The 21,334-nt window shown below is 39.4% G+C and overlaps 1 long non-coding RNA gene across 4 annotated transcripts in view; it reads right to left on the bottom strand.

The window, feature by feature from the left end:
• LOC116277914 (uncharacterized) overlaps positions 1-21,334 on the bottom strand; it is a 387,230-nt gene extending 365,896 nt beyond the window's left edge. For all 4 annotated transcript variants that reach the window (XR_012071098.1, XR_012071091.1, XR_012071084.1 and 1 more), the window contains exon 1: positions 20,817-21,334. This is a non-coding gene — a long non-coding RNA (uncharacterized lncRNA). The remainder of the gene's footprint in view (positions 1-20,816) is intronic.

Genomic DNA, 21,334 nt, shown 5'->3' with positions numbered 1-21,334 from the left:
TTAGCATATGCCATGGACCAGACCATAAACGAAAAGGATTAAAAAACTCTTCGTATAAAAATATATAAAACACAAGACATAAAAATATAAGACATCCAGAGGACAAAATACACCATAAAAAGGAAGTCAAATGCTAAAACAATAAACTGGGAAAAAAACAAAACAAAACAAAACAAAACACGTGTAGTATATACTATGACAAAGGGTTAATATCCTTAATAAATAAAAACAGGAGACAGATGGTGAATAATCTTTATTCATAAGCTTCACTGACATATTTGCCTTGAAAGAGACTGTCAGCTCTCAGCAGATACTTGGAATTCTGTGCTGACTTGAAAGAAAATTTTAAATGCTTTACTGGTAAAAAGAAGTCAGCATTTATCAATGACAGTGGAACTGCTAGACTTTGTGAAAGATTTCAGGAGAAGCTTTGGCTCGTTTCCATGGTTTTACATTGAGCAAAATAAGGAAAGGGAAGTGTTACGTTGGAGGGGAAGTGTTATGTTGGAGCTGAAGTCACCTATTGAACCTATAGGACAACCTAGAACCTTGTGATCTAGGGCTTTCTAAATGTTAACAGAGTTCTAGCAAGCTATGGAGGAAGTAATAAGGGAATCAGTCAAGGAAAGCTCTGTTTTCAATAAGCTGATGTTCTGACAATTCTGTAGGTTCGTTGTTTGTTTTGGTGAGTTTGGAAATAATCACCAAATAAAATGGGAGATAATTATTTTGATAGAAATGCAAACAAACAACAAAACCCAAGATTTTACACAGCACAAAGGAAAGCAATACTCTGTGTTCCTCAGGGACTGATAGCATGGCGTTATCAATACTGCAATTTGAGAGACCCTAGAAAGCTTCCAGTGGAGATCATATCCCTAATCTCTTCCACTGAAATTCAACCTTGGAAATTCAATTCACCCAGATCTCAAAGGCCTTTGGTTTCTCATGCAAGTAGCAGCAAGGCTATCAATCCAAAGTCATTTCCATCTCTTGCCTTTTGGTGGGGATATTTTTCAACTTAGAAGTCAGGCCCCGAGAAGAGTTAAGACTGGAGAGTGAAGTGAGACCTGCTAAAAGGGGGAAACCTGCGAGGGAGAAAAACACATTTCTAGCCATTCTAGGTGTGCCAATTTTTCCCTGGGCATGCATACTCACAGGCACATCTGGAAGGCACACTGTAGGAAAGAAAACACCTCTGGATTCCAGGGTAAGTTGCTTGCTAAAGTGTAACAAGGACCTACTGCATAGCACAGGGAACTATATTCAATTTCTTATAATGAGCTGTAATGGAAAAGAACCTGAAAATATACATATAGTATGTATGTATATGTATTACTGAATCACTTTGCTGTACACCTGAAACTAGCATTGTAAATCAACTACACTTCAATAAAAAAAAGTAAGAATTTTTTTAAAAGTGTGACTGGCTAGCTCGGATCAGGCCCACCTAAAACACAGAATGGACAGGCACAGAAGGTCTTAACTCCTCCCACTCACCCCCAGCCTTTGGGGCCTCCCCAGAATTTCACAAACCCACCCTTTTCACAGGATGAATGAACTGCCCCAGCGACGGGTTTCCCACTTCACCACAGCCACTCAGTGGCTTCTCTGTATTTTGCACACCTTGTGGGTTTTCACAGTGCAAACAGTTGGTCACAGATCAGTTAGCATCTCAGGAAAGGCAAGAAAACTTTTTTGAGAAAAGAAAGAGAGAAAGTTGGCAAGGCCTCCAGATGCTGAACACCTCCAGAGAATTGTTTGCTGTGGCTTTGAACTGAGCATCCTAAGCAGCTGAGAAACTTTCTCATTCTCAGCCTCCTCCCTCCCACCCAGGGATATTCAGGCCATTCACATTGCTTTCTGGGGATATCTCCCTTGTTCAGAAACCAAGAAAGAACAATTGTCGTTTCAAAACGACAATTCAAAAGAAAACTAACATTCTTTAGCACATACCTGTGTTAGGCACTGTGGAAGGTGACTTCCATGCATTTAATCCTCAATTTAATCTCTATTTTGGGTGTGGGTGTAGTTGCCCCTATTTCACCAAGGAAGGAAATGGTGCTCATAAGGCTCAAACTCTTGCCCAAAGTCAGCATCTGGGACAAAGCCAGACAGCAAAGAAAAACACAAGCTGACACAAAATCTGGGGCCCTTTCCACTTCATCACTCTACTCTTAGGTTTGTGGATATGGAAGAAAAAAAAAAGGTACCTAAACTGGGCTAAGGTCCCCAGAATTCAGCTTAATAGAGGAACCAGGTATACTGGTGAGATCCATACTCAGGAAAAAAAGAGAAGTGAGACGTGACTCCTGCACTAATTCAGTATCATTGGTACATTCATTCATTCAGCAAGTATCTACTGAGCTGCTACCATGTGATAGAGAATGTTCTAGGTGCAGAGGATGGAATGAGACAAAATCCCTCGCCTCACAGAGCTTCTGTTTGGGTGAGGGAGAGAGATCATAAACACACAGCATTCGTGACAGGTGGAGACAAGGGCGATGAAGGAAAATAAGCAATGATGGGCAAGTGATTTCGGAAGGGGGGCCAGGGAAGCCCTCTGAGGAGGTGACCCTTGAGCAAAGCCTTGCCTCAGGTGAGGAGTGAGCCATCCACATGGCTGGGGAGGAGGCTGAGGGTGCTAGAATCAAAGGCACCAGAGCTGGGAGGATTTCACTAGCCGTGTTCCAGGAGCAGGAGCGAGGTGAGTGAGGGCCAGAGGACCGGCCGTGGGCCAGGCCACACAGACCCATGGAGCCTGCCTCAGAAGCCCCCAGAGGGTGGGTGGAAACACAGGCTGCTGGCCACCCCCAGAGTCCTACTTCAGTAGGCGGGGCCTGAGAACATGCGTTTCTGCCACGTTCCAGGATGATGCTGATGCTGGTGGCCTGGGGAACACACTTTAAGAACCACTGATGTGGAGCCTTGCAGGGCATGCTAATACTTTGAATTATGTTCTAAATGTGGTAAGAGGCCACTGGAGGATTCCAATGAATGGAGAAAAACATCTATAAGAGGCAAAGGTGAACACAGGGAACCAGCTAGGGAGAAACGACAATTGTTCAGGCAATGACAGTGATGGTCATGAACTAGGGTGGCTGGAGTGGGGCAGGGGTGGTGAAAATGGTCACATTCAGAACATAATGCTGAAGGTAAGATTGACAGCACTTGTCAATGGACTGATGTGAATGAGATACAGAGAATTCCAATGATAACCCTTGGTTTTAGATGACCTACTGAGCAAGGTGGATGCATTTGCTAAAATGGGGAAGAGAGGCTTGGGACTGGGTTTTACTTTGAACATACTGATTTTCTGAGATGTTCATCTGAATCCAAGTTGGGTAGGAAGCAGGTAAATAACTTACAAGTCTCAAGCTCTGGGAAAGGTCCAGGTCAGAGGTGTACATTTGGGAGGCATCATTTTTAAACAGTCAGTGCAGTGATGCAGCAGAATGTGACCACCAGAGTGCGTGTATAAACAAGCAGCAGCCCACACAGAGCCCTGCACACTCAAAGGAGACAGACAAGGAACAGCCTATAAAAAGGAAAAACCTAGGAGAATACGACGTTGTGGAAACCAAGAAAAAAGAGTCTCCCTGAGAAGGGAATGCCCAGTTCCAGTGAGAGTTAGAGGACTGATGAGTGGCCACTGGACTTGGCAACCTGCACATGGAGTCGTTGGGTAGTGGGAAGGAGACAAAGCTTGAAATACGCAGAGTGAGAAACGAGTCTGTGCAAAATTTCCAGCTATGAGCAGGGTATTCACTCTCATCAACACACTGTCAACATGGAAATTCTCTCCTGTCAAGAATATAGTTGATAATCCTATGAATACAATTGTTAATATACGCTATTTATTTGCTTTTTTATGTGAATGTGAAAGAGAGTTTATCAGAGTCCTTGTGTTTGTTCAGTATAAACCTGTAACAATAATACAAAAGATGAGGGTATCTTTGTGTCAAATTGTATGTTTTATGTATCTCAAGCACCAATAATAAAAAAATATATTTTGGTCAATTATATTAGAGGAAAGACTAAATTGTCTGTATATTCTATCAAAGATTACAGAATTTTGTAAAGAGCACGCCATCTCCTGAAGCACGCACAGCTCCCACGGCTTTTGCGACTTGTGATCCTACAGCACGTGAGGAAGGCAGCTGGGCCAGCAGCCCACTGCGCCTCCCGGTCAGCTTCCTCTGACACCCCCTCAGCCCTAAGGCATGACCCCGCCCCCTCAGCATCCACAAAGACCTACTTCTAGCAAGTTCCACCAGTGTGCACCTCAGTGACTTCCCCACCAAGGGTCAGGTCAGGGTTAGGGTTCTCCAATGAGGTCTGGCTCTCAGCCCAGAGACTGAATGGGGGTGTGGGGTAAGCAGGAAGGGTTCTTTCAGATTTGCTCCCTCCTTGAGAGCTCTTCTCAGTCACAGGGTGGTGGCCATTTCCTATAACTCCTATTCCTATATTCCTTAAAGTTCTCTTACCCCTTACTAGTCAGTTTCCTGTTACTCCAACCTCACATAATAGATCATGTTTACACTTAACTTTCCCTTCTCAAATTACTGTGTGGTCTTTGTCTCCTGGCTGGACCCAGACCAATACTGGTGGTTACAGGAAGGAGCCATTCTAACATACATGCTCTCCCGATAACAGAATCCAGATGAGCCTTTGGTCTGACCAGTTTTCTGAATTAAAAAACTGAATCCAATATCCTGACACTGTATACAGACTCTAACACCAGAGATATTTAATACAAAGCACATAAAAGATACAAAAAGTTATCTTCCATGAAGGATAATAGGTTCCATATCCCAGTGGCAAGATTCATGCAGCAAAGTAAGCAATCTCTTACCACATATGTGAAAGAAAGCCTTATGAGCCAAAACGTGCCTCTGAAACGAGCTGCTGCTTCTCAAGGTGCATCACCCCTGGCTTATCCTCACATAAGATCACGGTCCCTGGAAATGACCACACTGGTTTTCCAATCAGTACCCAACTATAGTTACTGTTGGTGACAGATTTCTCTTACACTGCATAAGCATCATTCATTCTTTTGAGCAGCCAACACATAAATCAAAATCAGGGCAATAATCTGGGTCTTTTGGGTAAACATGAACAGCTCAAAAGTTTTCAGCTGGGGAGGGGGGCCTCTGGGCTGGGCTACATTTCAGCACTAGGGGGCACCATCTTCATTTAGAATCTGCTCTCCACTTCCATATACCTAACACATTTTTGTTGTTGCTTTATTCCTCCCAATTATGCATTCGTCCAATTAAAGGGAAGAATTCAAAGAAAATGTCATTCAAAGTTCGCTTGGGGACTGTGAAAGACTTGCTCTACAATATTTTGAAATCCTCCAAGAGAGGTCAATTAATTCTGATTTTTAACGTGGGCAGTTAGAATTTGTGATTTTCACTATGACTGACACTGTAAGCAAAACCCCAAACCCTTCCCAGCCTCTGCTGTCATTTGTCTATCAATCAACCATCAAAACAAAACTCTCAAGAGTGAATTTCACCCAGACACTGAATCTCAAAGAGGAGAGTGTAAAGTTAAGTGAAATTTCTCTCTGACATAGACAGAATCATTCTATAATAGGGAAGGAGGGAGGGCAGGGAGTTTATTAATGAAGTTTCATTGCAGAGATCATAGGAAACAGTCTTCCTGTTTCTCCAATGCTTGGGGAACATACTTTCATTTCCCCAGAGTAGAAGGCCCTCTTCCATGTCTAAAACTGCATAAAGTACAGGTCACCTAGCACATCACTGAACAAGATCAGATTGCTCCTCATGAAAGATCTGTGTTGGGAGAGTAATAATGAGGTTTATGGAAAGTCAACATTTATGATACAGGGATCTATCTAATTCTCAATTTAAATTATTAACATTTTTAGCATTTATTTTTCTGCTAAACATAAAATCCATAAGGAAATGACTTGTTCAAAGTCATTCCACTTGAGTGGAGAAGTGAATGGAGCAGAGTCTGACACCAAAACGCAAGCGTTAACCTCTGTATTATGCTACTACGCAGAAATTCTACGAGTCAAGAGAATGTTAGCAATAAGAAGGGCTTTATAGGATCATCCACACCAATGAAAGCTTGCCATCAAATGAATTCTTTTTTTAAAAGTTTTTTAGCTGTATGTATTTATTTATTTGTTTGTTTGGGAAGGTATTTAGGTTTATTTAATAGAGGTACTTGGGACTGAACCTGGGACCATGTGTACGCTAAGCATGTGCTCTATCACTGAGCTGTACATTCTCCCTTCAAATAAATTCTTAAGAGTTTCAATTTCTTTTTACCAAAAATATTTTACTATGATAATGATGATGAGGATAGTACTTTTTGTCTTTGCTCAAATATGCAAAATGTGTGGTTTTTTGTTATTTGTTTTTGAAATATCAGGGTTCAGGGGTGAGGGAGAGGTCTCCTGGTCATACCCGTTTCACACCATGCCCCAAACCTCATCAGATCTTATTCTGCTAACCCCAGAGCACCCTAGACTTCCCCTCAGCAGGGTAAATAAACCACAGTTTCAGTTCAACTCCCATTTTGAAGATGAAGAAACCAAAACTTGGAAAATTACTATTCACAGCTTCCAGATCCAGCTCTGAGAACCAGAGCCAAGGGTCTGAAGAATCCCAACACATTGCTCTTTCCAGTGAAGCTGTATTTTAAAATACTATAATAGAATTAACAGAAAATGATTCCCCCAGGTTGTGTCAAAAAACTTCTGACAGGAAGAATTGAGGCTCTACTTCCCCCAATGGGAACTCAGCTGATTCCTAGTATCCTGCTCATCTTTTGACCAGAGATCAACTGGCATCTATGCCATGGCAGTTACACTAAACATTTACTTTATGCTGAATGACAAGGTGGCTACAGAGAGTTCTGTAGTGTCTTTACTGCACAGCAGTCCTCAGCTCGGGGCTCACACTCATCACTGCCTCCTTTTCTAACTGACACAGTGGTGTCATCTGCTGACCAAGCTGGGCACCCACCAAGGCAGTGTCTGGGGCGGGGGGGGGGGGTGCCTTGCCTAACTCACACAAAAGCACCACGTGGACTGGTGGAGGCCCTGGCACTGAACAGGCCTTCAATGGTTTATTGTGTTTAATCCTCATTTAAATATGACAACCCTGTGAGGTCGCTCCCATCATACCCATTTCACAGCAGAGAAAACTGGCTCGTTCAAGGTTTCCCACGTTACACAGCCAGTAAGTGGTAAAGCAGGAATCAAACACAGGCCTCCAGCATCTGTGCAACTGCCAAGGTGTCCTGGTGCCAACAACAGAAAGCTGTATGCCCACCAAGGTCAGTCAGACCCCACAGCATTCACACGCAGTTGCTGAGAGAAGGGTAGTCATGTGATCGTTCCAGAGTCCCCATGTGCACATTCCTCTCACCTATGTCCCAAAATAAGTATATAAAAATGCAACCAGAGAGATGAGGCCAAGATGGCGGAGTAGTAGGACGCTCGTGGCTCACCGTCTCCCACAGACACACCAAGACTCACATCCACGTACCCACTCAGCCAACCAGAGCACCTGTGGAACTCCGACAGAACATCGCCCTCTTTAAAAGACAAAGACGCCAAAAACCTGGTAGTAGAAAGGAAAAAAAGAAATAAGAAAAGGCAAAGCAGAGCAGGACAGGTCCCACGGGAAGGGAGCAGCAAAGGAGAACTGGCGCTGGTTTGCTGGGTCTCCCCTGATGGAGAAGCCAGCAGGACGGAGGGGGAGCCTCCCAGGCTCGGACCTGTATGGAGCAGCCCTTGACCTACAGAACTAAGTTAAAAGGGCACAGAGGATTCCTGCGACACCCAGCCCGAGACCCGAGCCGGGAGCTGGGGGCCAGGACAGGCTGCCCGAGCCGGGCGGAGGACGCACAGCTGCACTGAGGCAGCCCCGGGGGACTGCAGGGGGCTACGCAACGTGGATGAGTGGGTGCATAGGGCAGAACAACCTGGGCCCTCCATGAAACAGCACAGCTCATGTGCCCTGTGGAGAAGGCTGCATACCTCCGTCTCTGAAAACCCACAGGTTTTCCGCCAGGAGCGGCGGGGCTCAGGCGCAGAGGCCATATCCTGCGGCGCTTGGCACCCAGGCGGGGGCGGGGCGAAACCTGCATCCGCGCCTGGGCGCTCGGCAGCCTCAAAGGCCAGACAGTTTGCAGCCCGAGTCAGATAGGATCCTTCCGCCCTGGTGCCTCGCAAAGTCTGCGCCGCCAGAAAGAACAAGGAGCTGAGTTCGGGCACGGAGCAGGGGCGGGGCTGTTTCGCGGTCTTCCCGGGCCGCCTGCGGAGCGACGACCTAGGGCAGAGCTGCGGAGTGACCGGCGCCGGGAGATGGCGGGTGGCCCCCCGCCTTTCTGGCAGGAACGCTGTGCTGGGAGGGGGCACGATCTGCTTGCCAACAGGCACTGGGAGCAGCACAGACGAGGGCGCCAACCGAGTGCCTCTGGAAACAGCAAGCCAAGCTCACGAAACAGGGCAAAGACAGACTTCTCATTAAGAGCATATAGTCTCCAGGAGAACACCCCCTCCTCCCCCTTTTTTTTTAATCTTTTTTCACCTGTTGTATTTTCTATTACCTTTTTAATTTTTATTTTTTAAACAATTATATATCCTCCGAGTTCTAATCCCTTTAAATTTTTCTTTTAAAATATTATTATTATTTTAAAAAATCCACGTCATGTCATTTTTATTTCTCTTGGTTTTGATCTCCTGTTATTGATTATACACAGGTTTCAAATATATATTTTTCCTCTTTTCTCCTTTTTCAAAGGTAAGAGACATCTCAACTCGATTGCTATTCTGCTTCAACTTGCTCTTCAATTATTCATTATACAGTTTTCAAACCTTTTTGAAAATTCTCCCCTTTTTCAAAATTCTCTATCATATCTTTATCTGTTCTGTTTGATAACCTTTTTAATTTCTACTTTTCTACAATTGTATATGCTTCTAGTTTTAATTCCTTTTAAATTTTTCTTTTAAAGTAATTATATTATTTTTTAAAAAATCACCTGATTTCATTTTCATTTCTTTTGGGTTTGAGCTCCTGTTACTGATTATAAATAGGTTTCAAATGTCATTTTTCAATCTTTTTTCTTTTTTTTTAAGGGTTTTTAAAAAGATGTCTCAACTCGAATGCTAGTCTGATTCAAATTGCTCTTCTATAATTGATTATACACTGTTTTCAAACCTTTTTTTCTCCCTTCTTTTAAAATTCTCTATTTTATCTTTTTTTATCTGTCCTATTTTCTATTACCTTTTTAATTTCTAATTTCTAAACAATTGTACATGCTTCTAGTTTTAATTTCTTTTTAAATTTTTCTTTTAAAGTAGTTATATTATTATTATTTTTTTAAAAATCCACCTGATTCCATTTTCATTTCTTTCGGTTTTGATCTCCTATTATTGATTATAAATAGGTTTCAAATATCATTTTTTGATCTTTTTTCCTTTTTTTTCTTTAAGGGTTTTTACAAAAAGACGTCTCAACTCGAATGCTAGTCTGATTCAAATTGCTCTTCTATAATTGATTATACACTGTTTTCAAACCTTTTTTCTCCCTTCTTTTAAAATTCTCTTTTTTTAAAAGTTTTATTCCTACATAGGCATTAAATACATAAATAAATAAATTCCTTTAAGGACCATAATAGATAACAGATACTCCATAAGCCAAGGTGCCAGAGATAGGAGCAAGATGAAGGAGCAGAGAAACCTTTCCCAATTAAAAGAACAAGAGAAATCCCCTGAAAGAACAATCAATGAAATACACATCGACAGCCTACTAGTTCAAGATTTCAAAAAAGGAGTGATTGAAGTACTGAAGGAACTAAAAGAGATAGTGTTTAGAGATATAAAATATATCAAAAATGAAATGGAAGCTATAAAGAAGAGCCAAGTAGAATTGGTAAACTCATTGGCTGAGATGAGAACTGATCTAAAGGCTGTGCAAAGCAGACTAGATAATGCAGAGGAATGAATTAGTGTCCTACAAGACAGGACAACAGAAAGCACCCAATCAGAACAACTGCAAGATAAACAAATAAAAACAAATGAAAGCAACATAAGGGACCTATGGGATAATATAAAGCATGCCAATCTTTACATAATAGGGGTCCCAGAAGGGGAAGAAAGATCAAAGGGGATTGAAAAGGTATTTGAAGAAATCATGACTGAAAACTTCCCAAACTTAAAGAAGGAATTATATATCCAAGTACAGGAAGTTCAAAGGGCCAATCAGGAAGAACCCAAATAGACCCACACCAAGACATATCATAATCAAGATGGCCAGAGTCAAGGATAAAGAAACGATTCTAAAGACAGCAAGAGAAAAGCAAAGAGTGAGTTACAAGGGAACCCCCATAAGGCGCTCAGCTGATTTCTCTACACAAACACTACAGGCCAGAAGGGAGTGTCAAGATACATTCAAAGTCCTGAATGAAAAAAACATGCAGCCTAGGAGACTTTACCCAGCAAATTTCACAGACAAGCAAAAACTAAAAGAGTTTAGCAACACTAAACCCATGCTAAAAGAAATATTGAAAGGTTTACTCTAAATAGAAAAGCAGCAGGATGCTACAGAAATGAGAAATTCATAACTAGAAAGGTGGTAACTCATGAATTACAAATAAAATAAACACGAAATTGTAAAAGAAGACATATAAATCATTAAGAGTGGGAGAGGGAAGCAAGAAAATAGAGTATTTTTTTTTCTTTCTTTTTTAAATTTTTTGTTTCTGGTAGGATGGGATCAAGATACAGTAACGGGCTAATAGACTTACAGAAAAGGGTAACCACAATCCAAAAACTTACAAGGGAGTCACAAAAACTAAATAAAATCCATGATAATACAAAGGAAAATTACCAAACCACAAAAGGAAGAAGAAAGGAACAAAGAGGAAATACCAAATCAACTGCAAAGATAACTTCAAAATGGCAATAAACACACATCTATCATTAATTACTGTACATGTTAATGGACTAAATGCTCCAGTCAAAAGACAGAGAGTGGCAAAGTGGATAATGAAGCAAGAACTTTCAATATGATGCTTACAAGAGACCCACTTTAGGGAGAAGGACACATATAGATTGAGAGTGAAAGGATGGAAAAGGATATTCCAAGCAAATGGAAAAGCCAAAAAAGCAGGTGTTGCAGTACTGATTTCAGACAAAATAGACTTTAAAACAAAGGCCATAAAGAAAGATAAAGAAGGACATTTTATAATGATTAAAGGAGTGATATAAGATGAGAATATTACACTCATTAATATATATGCACCCAATACAGGAGCACCTAAATACATAGAACAATTACTAACAGAGATAAAGAGGGATATTGATGGGAATTCAATCATAGTTGGAGATTTTAACACTGCATTAACATCACTAGACAGATCTTCCAGACAGAAAATAAATAAGGCAACAAAGAAACTAAGTAATACAACAGAAAAATTAGATTTGGTGGATATTTTCAGAGCATTACACCCCCCAAAAATAGGATATACATTCTTTTCAAGTGCACATGGAACATTTTCCAGGACTGATCACGTACTTGGGCATGAAAGAAACCTCAACAATTTTAGGAAGATAGAAATTATCTCAAGCATCTTTACTGACCACAATGCCACGAACCTAGAAATCAACAACAGAGAAAAAGGAAAGCATGGAGATTAAACAGTATGCTATTAAAAAACCAATGGGTCAATGAGGAAATCAAAGCTGAAATTAAAATATACCTTGAGACAAATGAAAATGAAAGCACAACCACACAAAACTTATGGGACACAGCAAAGGCAATGCTAAGAGGGAAGTTTATAGCGATACAGGCCTTCCTCAAAAAAGAAGAACAATCTCAAATAAACAATTTAACCCACCAACTAAAAGAACTAGAAAAAGAAGAACAAAAATCCCAAAAGGCAGCAGAAGGAAGGAAATTATAAAGATCAGGGAGGAAATAAATAAAATAGAGATTTTTAAAACCATAGAAAAAAATCAATCAAACCAAAAGCTGGTTTTTTACAAAAGTAAATAAAATCAACACACCTCTGGCCAAACTCACAAAGAAGAAAAAAGAGAGAGCACAAATTAGCAAAATAAGAAAGGAAAATGGAGAAATTACAACAAATAAAATAGAAATACAGCATATTATACGAGATTATGAAAAACTATATGGAACCAAACTGGATAACCTAGAGGAGATGGACAAGTTTCTGGAAGCATACAGTCCACCAAGACTGAATCAAGAAGAAACTGACCACTTGAACAAACCGATCACTAGAGATGAAACCGAAATAGCAATAAAAAACCTCCCTACAAATAAAAGCCCAGGACCAGACGGCTTCACCAGGGAATTCTACCAAACATACAAAGAAGAACACATACCAGTCCTTCTCAAACTCTTTCAGAAGATTGAAAAGGAGGGAATACTCTCAAACTCATTCTATGAAGCCACCATCACCCTGATACCAAAACCAGGCAAAGACACTACCAAAAAAGAGAATTACAGGCCAATATCACTGATGAACATAGACGCCAAAATCCTCACCAAAATATTAGCAAATAGAATCCAACAACACATAAAAAAGATTATACATCATGACCAAGTAGGGTACATCCTAGGGACACAAGGGTGGTTCAACATATGCAAATCAATCAATGTAATACATCACATCAACAAGAGAAAGGACAAAAACCACATGATCATCTCAATAGATACAGAAAAAGCATTTGATAAAATTCAACACCCATTTATGATAAAAACTCTCACCAAAGTGCGTATAGAGGGAACATATCTCAACATCATAAAAGCTATATATGACAAACCTACAGCCAGCATAGTACTCAACAGTGAAAAACTCAAAAGCTTCCCACTAAAATCTGGGACAAGAGAAGGCTGCCCACTCTCACCACTCCTATTCAACATAGTCTTGGAAGTCCTAGCCACAGCAATCAGGCAAGAGAGAGAAATAAAAGGGATCCAAATTGGAAAAGAAGAGGTAAAAGTGTCACTATATGCCCATGACATGTTACTATATATAGAAAACCCTAAAAGGTCCACACAAAAACTACTAGAGCTGATTGAAGAATTCAGCAAGGTAGCAGGTTACAAGATTAACGTTCAAAAATCAGTTGCATTTCTTCACACTAATGATGAATCAACAGAAAAAGAAAGTAAAGAAACAATCCCCTTTAAAATAGCACCCAAAGTAATAAAATACCTAGAAATAAATCTAACCCAGGAGGTGAAAGAATTATATACAGAAAACTATAAACCACTGATGAAGGAAATTAAAGAAGACTTTTAAAAATGGAAAGATATCCCATGCTCTTGGATTGGAAGAATCAATATTGTTAAAATGGTCACACTGCCCAAGGCAATCTACAGATTTAATGCAATCCCTATCAAATCACCCAGGACATATTTCACAGAACTAGAACAAATCATAATCAAATTTATATGGAACCATCAAAGACCTAGAATTGCTAAAGCATTACTGAAGAGAAAGAAAGAGGCTGGAGGAATAACTCCCAGACTTCAGACAATACTATAGAGCTACAGTCATCAAGACAGCATGGTATTGGTACCAAAACAGACATATAGACCAATGGCACAGAATAGAGAGCCCAGAAATGAACCCACAAACTTCTGGTCAACTAATCTTCGACAAAGGAGGCAAGAATATACAATGGAATAAAGACAGTCTCTTCAGCAAATGGTGTTGGGGAAACTGGACAGCAGCATGTAAATCAATGAAGCTAGAACACTCCCTTACACCATACACAAAAATAAACTCAAAATGGATCAAAGACTTAAACATAAGACAAGATACAATAAACCTCCTAGAAGAAAATATAGGCAAAACATTATCTGACATACATCTCAAAAATGTTCTCCTAGAACACTGTACTCAAGCAATAGAAATAAAAGCAAGAATAAACAAATGGGACCTAATGAAACTTACAAGCTTCTGCACAGTAAAGGAAACAAGAAGTAAAACAAAAAGAAAACCTACGGAATGGGAGAAAATTTTTGCAAATGAAACCGACAAAGCCTTGATCTCCAGAATACACAAGCAGCTCATACAACTTAATAAGAAATAACCAAACAACCCAATCCAAAAATGGGCAAAAGACCTAAACAAGCAATTCTCCAAGGAAGACATACAAATGATCAATAGGCACATGAAAAAATGCTCAATATCACTAATTATCAGAGAAATGCAAATCAAAACTACAATGAGGTATCACCTCACACTAGTCAAAATGGCTATCATTCGAAACTCCACAAATGACAAATGCTGGAGAGGCTGGAGAGAAAAGGGAACCCTCCTTCACTGCTGGTGGGAAGGTAGTTTGGTGCAGCTACTGTGGAAAACAGTATGGAGGTACCTCAAAAGACTAGGAATAGACTTACCATATGACCCAAGAATCCTGCTCCTAGGCATCTATCCAGAAGGAACCCTACTTCAAAATTACACCTGCACCCCAATGTTCATAGCAGCACTATTTACAATAGCCAAGACATGGAAACAGCCTAAATGTCCCTCAACTGATGACTGGATAAAGAAGATGTGGTATATTTATACAATGGAATATTACTCAGCCATAAAAACCGACAACATAACGCCATTTGCAGCAACATGGATGCTCCTGGAGAATGTCATTCTAAGTGAAGTAAGCCAGAAAGAGAAAGAAAAATACCATATGAGATCACTCATATGTGGAATCTAAAAAAACAAAGAAAGATAAATACAAAACAGAAACAGACTCACAGACATAGAATACAAACTTGTGGATGCCAAGGGGGCAGAGGGTGGGAAGGGACAGACGGGATTTCAAAATTGTAGAACAGATAAACAAGATTACACTGTATAGCACAGGGAAATATACACAAGATCTTATGGTAGCTCACAGAGAAAAAAAAGTGACAATGAATATATATATGTTCATGTATAACTGAAAAATTGTGCTCTACATTGGAATTTGACACAACATTGTAAAATGATTATAAATCAATAAAAGATGTTTTAAAAAATGTAACCAAATCAACTGGAAGGCTATTGCATTAGGTATTTCACTGGGAAATATTACATATAAAGTACATAAAACAAATGTATTGTTTAAGGAGTAAAGTGAACACTTCTATAACGGACCATCCAAGAAATTACCAGCGCTTCAGAAGACACCTTTTGGTTAGTTCCTTCCCAATCATAACTTCTGCCCTCATTCCTAGACTTAACCCTGTCCTGACTTCTATGTTAAGGGTTTATCTTTCTACTTTGATATCCACATATACATCTCTAAGCCATGTGGTTAAGTCACTCAGTGTTCATTGAGCACCTATCTAATGTGGGCCACAGTCTCTGTTCTAGACACTTGAAATAATAATAATAAAGATCCCTACCCTTAGGGGCTTATGTTCTAGCAAATTTCTATCTGTTTTTGAACTTGATAGGAATATCATGCAAACATATAGCACCATATTCCTTCTGCACAACACTGCGTGGTTCATTCACTTTGTCTTATGTTACTTGTCATAGTTCATTTCCATTGCTTTCTGTAGTATCCCACATACATGTTTCATAATTTATTTCTTCATTCTATGCTTGATGGGCTTCTGGGTTGTTTCCAGTTTGGAACTGTGAGCTTTCTCATCCATGTATCCAAATGGACGTAAGAATAAAATCTCTAGGACATATACCAATGAGTAGAAATGTTAGGTCATTGGATATGCAAATATTCAAATTTACTAGATAATAAAACTATTATCCAAAAACAGTTGTACCCATCTACCATCTCACCAGCCAGGTATGAGTTCCTCTTAATCCACAATCTGACAAATACCTGTCATCGTCAGACTTTAAAACATTTGCCAATCTGATGTTAGTGTTATCTCAGTGTGATCTTTTTTTTTAATTGAAGTACAGTCAGTTACAATGTGTCCATTTCTGGTGTACAGCACAATGTCCAGTCATGCATATATATACATATATTTGTTTTCATATTTTTTTCATTAAAGGTTATTACAAGATATTGAACATAGTTCCCTGTGCTGTGCAGAAGAAACTTTTTAAAATCTATTCTATATAGTAGCTAACATCTGCAAATCTCAAACTTCCAAATTTATCCCTTCCCACCCCTTTCCCCAGTAACTGTTAAGATTATTTACTATGTGAGTCTGTTTCTGTTTTGTAGATGAGTTCATAGTGTCTTTTTTTTCTTTTTTTTTTTTAGATTCCACATCAGTGATATCATACGGTATTTTTCTCTCTCTTTCTGGCTTACCTCTCAATGTGATCTTATTTTGTGTACCTCCAAACATGTATTGGTCTCTTGGATTTCCTCTTCTGTGAAGTGTCTATTTAAGTCTCCTGCTCACTGACAGTGAGATACATGAGCAAACAGTGGAAGCCCATGAGCAAACTTGATCCTGACTATATGCCTGATACTTTTGAGCACTATTAGTCTACAGGTCAAGGGTCTTCATAATTTAGATGTTATTGTTGACATGACAGGTATACCACAGGCTGATGGAGTCTGGAATTTGTTGAGCACCTACTATACGCCACACATTACACAAAGCAGGCTACAGTGGGAACTCATCTCAAAAGGTAATTCCAAGGCAATCGTTCACAGAAGTAATACAACAATCTAAGGACAACTTTTTATCTAATATCTAAGATATTAGTCTAGCTTGAAAAATAAAACTGTTAAATTCACAGGAAAAAAAAATTCTTTTTTTCTCTGAACATATTCTGTATTAACAGGACACTTAACCAGCAAAGAACAAAAAACAGAAACAATCTTACTTCCTCACTCTAACAAGATCAAAAGTGATGTTCATCTTATCAAAGGGAGCCAACAAGTATATTCCATTGGATGAGAGAATTACAGAGAAACCCAAGGACTCCCAGAGAAACTGGGACTTTGTGACATTTGCTCTGAGTTTGTGAAGGCAGGGGGGAAGTAATATCGAGTATTTACGCCAAGCATACATTACTTCATCTAACCCTCAAAAACCCTACAAGATAGGTATTTTTTCATTTACAGACAAGGAAACAGTGGCTCTATGGAACTTTGCCAAGGTTATTCCCTAACAAGTAGTGGATCTGCAATTTGAACTTAAGTCTACCTTGCTCCAAAGTTCCCTAGGCAGAGGATCCAGAAATCATGTCAAATGAGGACATTGTTGGCCAAATCCAGGAGAGCAACTCAGCCAGTACGTAAGCCACACTGACAGGAGTGGAGGAGGTGGGGAGAATTTACCGTAGAAGCTATTATTCTTTATGACTTATTAGGCTTTCAGAAGAGGGATGGTGAATCACTGACGTGATTTTCTGGCACTCTTTGATGGAGCAGCTGAGGATACCAAAAGGACCCTTGATCTAAATTATCTCTCTGACCCACTATTCTATCTTTTTTAAAAAAGAACTGTAATAGCTTTTCTTTTAAAATGAATTGCCTGGTTGGGGAGAGCAAGGGTCAAGAGCCCTGGGAAACAGCAGCTGAGTCTGACATATTGTTAAGACATCCAAGTGTCCACGGCAAGTAAGTGGTTATATAAATGGGCTTGGGATGCAGAGGAGAGGTATAAGCTGGAGAGAATCAACTGTGGAACCATGACTAGAGTCATATGCAAAGATGAGAGTACTTAAGGGATTAGGATAATGTGTGAGGCAGGGAGCCACAATGTTCCTACTACTAGTCAATTAATAGACTGGAATAACAAAATCCTAAAATCCGAAAAGCAAACACAGAAAAAAAGATGGTCTAAAATGACTCAAGATCCTCTCCTAGAATGTCAGTAGGAGAAAAATGCAATGATCTAGATTCTCCATTCTTCCTCTAAGACTTAACTGTTTATGAGAGATCTGATCTCTTCAAATTAACTCATTTGCAATCCAATCTTAGTAAAGGAGACCAGGATAGACAGCCTAATTTCAGTTGATAATTTTATAGTATATGTGAGAACCTAATCCTTCAGTCCAAGTTTCTGTCATGCTGCACCCATCTCTTCTATTAATACAAGTGTAGATTCCTCAGATGTCTAGATCCAAATTAAAAGTCATCTAACAGCCAAAATGTGTCTAATGTTCTTATTCACAGGGAATCTAGATTGCAAAGACTTGGAAATATCCTTAGAAAAGTGGTCAACTGGGGCAAAAGTGTCAAACTCAGGGGTCAACATAACCTAAACATATTAAAATCCATAAATTAAGTCTAGGTCAATTACATTTGTTGATTAACTAGGAACTGACATAACTGATTCAAATAATTGAACTTTATTTCACTTATTTCCATCATCAAAATATCTGGGGCTATGCTCAATGTGATTATCTTATTAAATCAATGCTATTTTCATGTCAGTCGCCCCTAAATCAAACTGTCTTGAATGGAATTCTAACATATGGAGAGAAGGAATTTAATAGAGACTGGAAAACTTTCTAGTTCCACAAAAAACCTTTTCCAGTGTAATTTTAGCTCTAAAACTACGTTCAAATGAACTGTTGACAGATTGAAAAGCTGGAGAGAGGATATTGTGGCACTTGGTTGAATTAAAACTGATGAAACAAAATAATCTTTGGAGGAGTTAAAGAAATTATCTCAAAGAGAACTCAACTTAGACTATTCACATATCAAATAAAAAATCCTTTCTGGAGCAGCCTATATTTTAGGGTAAAAGAAAAAGGCAAAGGATACCGTAGACTAAGCAAATAATGAATAAAGAGAGATTTGGTCACTGTCACCAAAGCACACACACTAATGGCTAGGCAAAGCGCTACCTAGAATAATTTTATACTTTGTAGGTAATGAGATTTTCTTTGGCAGGAACTAATAACTCCAACCATTTTAGAAGTGATTATATAAATCTGAAAACGTCCTATGAATGTCATTTCTTGCCACCAAAATCCTTGTCAAAGCATTTGCATTACCAATTTCACAGGTATGGTTTTCTTCGAAAATACTCAAAAGCTGAGTCTACTAAGGACACTGAAAAGATTGAGAATTTCTCATCCTCCCAATTAACAATACATCACTTCAAAACTCTTTGTGAGCCTTGAAAAACTCAAAGGCTTTCAGAAGTGGGGCAAGTTACAAAGGCGAAAAGTGACCCTGAAATGGAAGGGTACTGCCCTGCCCCCAAGCAGAAAGGCATTCAAATTTAAGTTTTGTTTTGTTTTGTTTTGTTTTACAACATAGGTATTTTTCCCATTTACAGATGTAGAAACAAAACATACAGGTACATTCCTTCTGGAGTGGCCACTTTCAAAACCCAAACCAAGGGACATTCTTTGAAGCATTATGCACAAAAGCAAAGACGAGAAAATCTATCAATCCAACAATTAAATTCTATGCAGTCATTTAAAACTTGCTTTCTAAGAGTTAATGATAGAATCTATTTTTTTCAATCATTGTCATCATTTTATTTGCAAACATTCCTCAATATTTAAATGGGTTTAAAAGGAAAATAGGATAATGGTTCAATATTTAGATTTTGGGATAAGTTTTTTGTTCATCGACTTATTTGTGTATGTGTGTGTATATATATATATATATATATATATATATATATATATATTCTTTTTCATTATAGGTTACTATAAGATATTGAATATGGTTCCCTGGGCCATACAGTAGGACTTTGTTTATCTATTTTATATATAGTAGTAAGTATCTGCAAATTCCAAACTCCCAATTTTCCCCTTTATCCCCCCTCCCCTGGTAACCATTAAGTTTTCTACATCAGTAAGTCTGTCTCTGTTTTGTAAATGAGTTCACTTGTGTCTTTTTTTTTTATTCCACATATAAGTGATATCTATGGTATTTTTCTGTCTCTTTCTTATTTCACTTAGTATAACAATCTCTAGATAAGTTTTGAGTTCAAATCCCACCTCTGTCACTGATTAGCTTTGAGACCCTAGGCAGGTTACTTAATCTGATTCTGTTTCCTCATCTGTAAAATGGGTAAAATGATACACTCCTCTTAGGAATGTTATGAGAATTAAGAAACTACATAAAGCAATTAACATCATTCCTAGGATACAACAGGCAATAAATGATAATAAATAATATATTCTAACAACTCTTTTAATTGTGGATATATTTTGCAATTACCACATTCTAGTAGTATCAAGGACTAAGGATGAAAATCAAGCAAATTCTACACAAGACACATTTTGGAACATGTGGGGCCCACTGACATCCTTCAGACTCCAAAGACCCCCATTCCTGGGCTCTCAGATGTCTGCCTGCGATCTCTCAAGAGACAAAGTACATCCTTTACTGGGTGTGTTTTCCCTAACAAACTAATAGCCCCAGGTAATGCTCAGGCTGGCTTGCTTCAGCCCATCTTATCAGCCCTTTCCAGACCCTAAACCCCTTACCTCACCTGTAAGCAATCAGACTTGTGCACAAGCGGATCAGGCACCTTGTGACCCGACCTTATAAAACACCCCAACAACCAGCCCTCGGTGCTCACACAGGTACCTCTCATCTGTGTGGCCCGCTCTTGTCTATGACAGGGCACCCTAATAAACTCCTTTCTATTCTTATACTCAACCTTTGGTAAATAATTTTATCAGCCCTCGGCCCACCACGTTGTGTACACAATAGAACACACATGCAGAAATTGATTGGTTTGTTTTAAAAGGGTGAGGTGTCCTGTAACCCCTTCACTTAATTGTGGAATCCCAAATTCACTCTCCTATACTGTATGACCCAGTATCTTAGAAATTTCAATTAAATGTTTGCCCAAGTGCCCAAGCAGATTCACAGCTTCTTTAAAAGATAATTTTGGCCTTACCTGTAAATCTCATGAAGTGTATATCTCAGATGAAAGTTCCCATTCCTGGTAAGCTAGCTCAGTTTTCACTGCAAACTAGTGTATGCTTTGGTACCTCTGATTCCACCTCCCGAGCCATGCAGGCACAGAGGACTCATCGAGTTCTCTAAAGCCCAGCTACTCACACTGTGATCTGTGGATGAGCACCACTGGCTTCACCTGGAGCTGGTGAAAAAACGCAGACGCTCAACCTCCATCTCAGCTCTCCTGAATCAAAATCTGCACTTAAGCTGGATCCCCAGGTGGCCCATATGAACGTTAACACTTGAGAAGCACTGTTCCAGGCTACAAGCTGCTGTTTAATTAACAAGACCATGAGCAGGTTCCAGGAGCCACTGAGAGATGTATAGGAACTAAGTTCATCTGAGACACTGAACAGCTGACAGACTACATAAGTCCTTCTCTGCGTTTTATGTTCTCATGCCCATTGTTATGTTTTAGGTTTTTTGTTTTTTGTTTTTTTTCTACTGGGAGGCGGT

Source organism: Vicugna pacos, chromosome 3, assembly GCF_048564905.1.
Source record: "Vicugna pacos chromosome 3, VicPac4, whole genome shotgun sequence".
Classification (NCBI taxonomy): Eukaryota; Metazoa; Chordata; class Mammalia; order Artiodactyla; family Camelidae; genus Vicugna; species Vicugna pacos.
The sequence above is the reverse complement of the archived record's forward strand: the minus strand, read 5'-3'. Positions and strand labels throughout refer to the sequence as shown.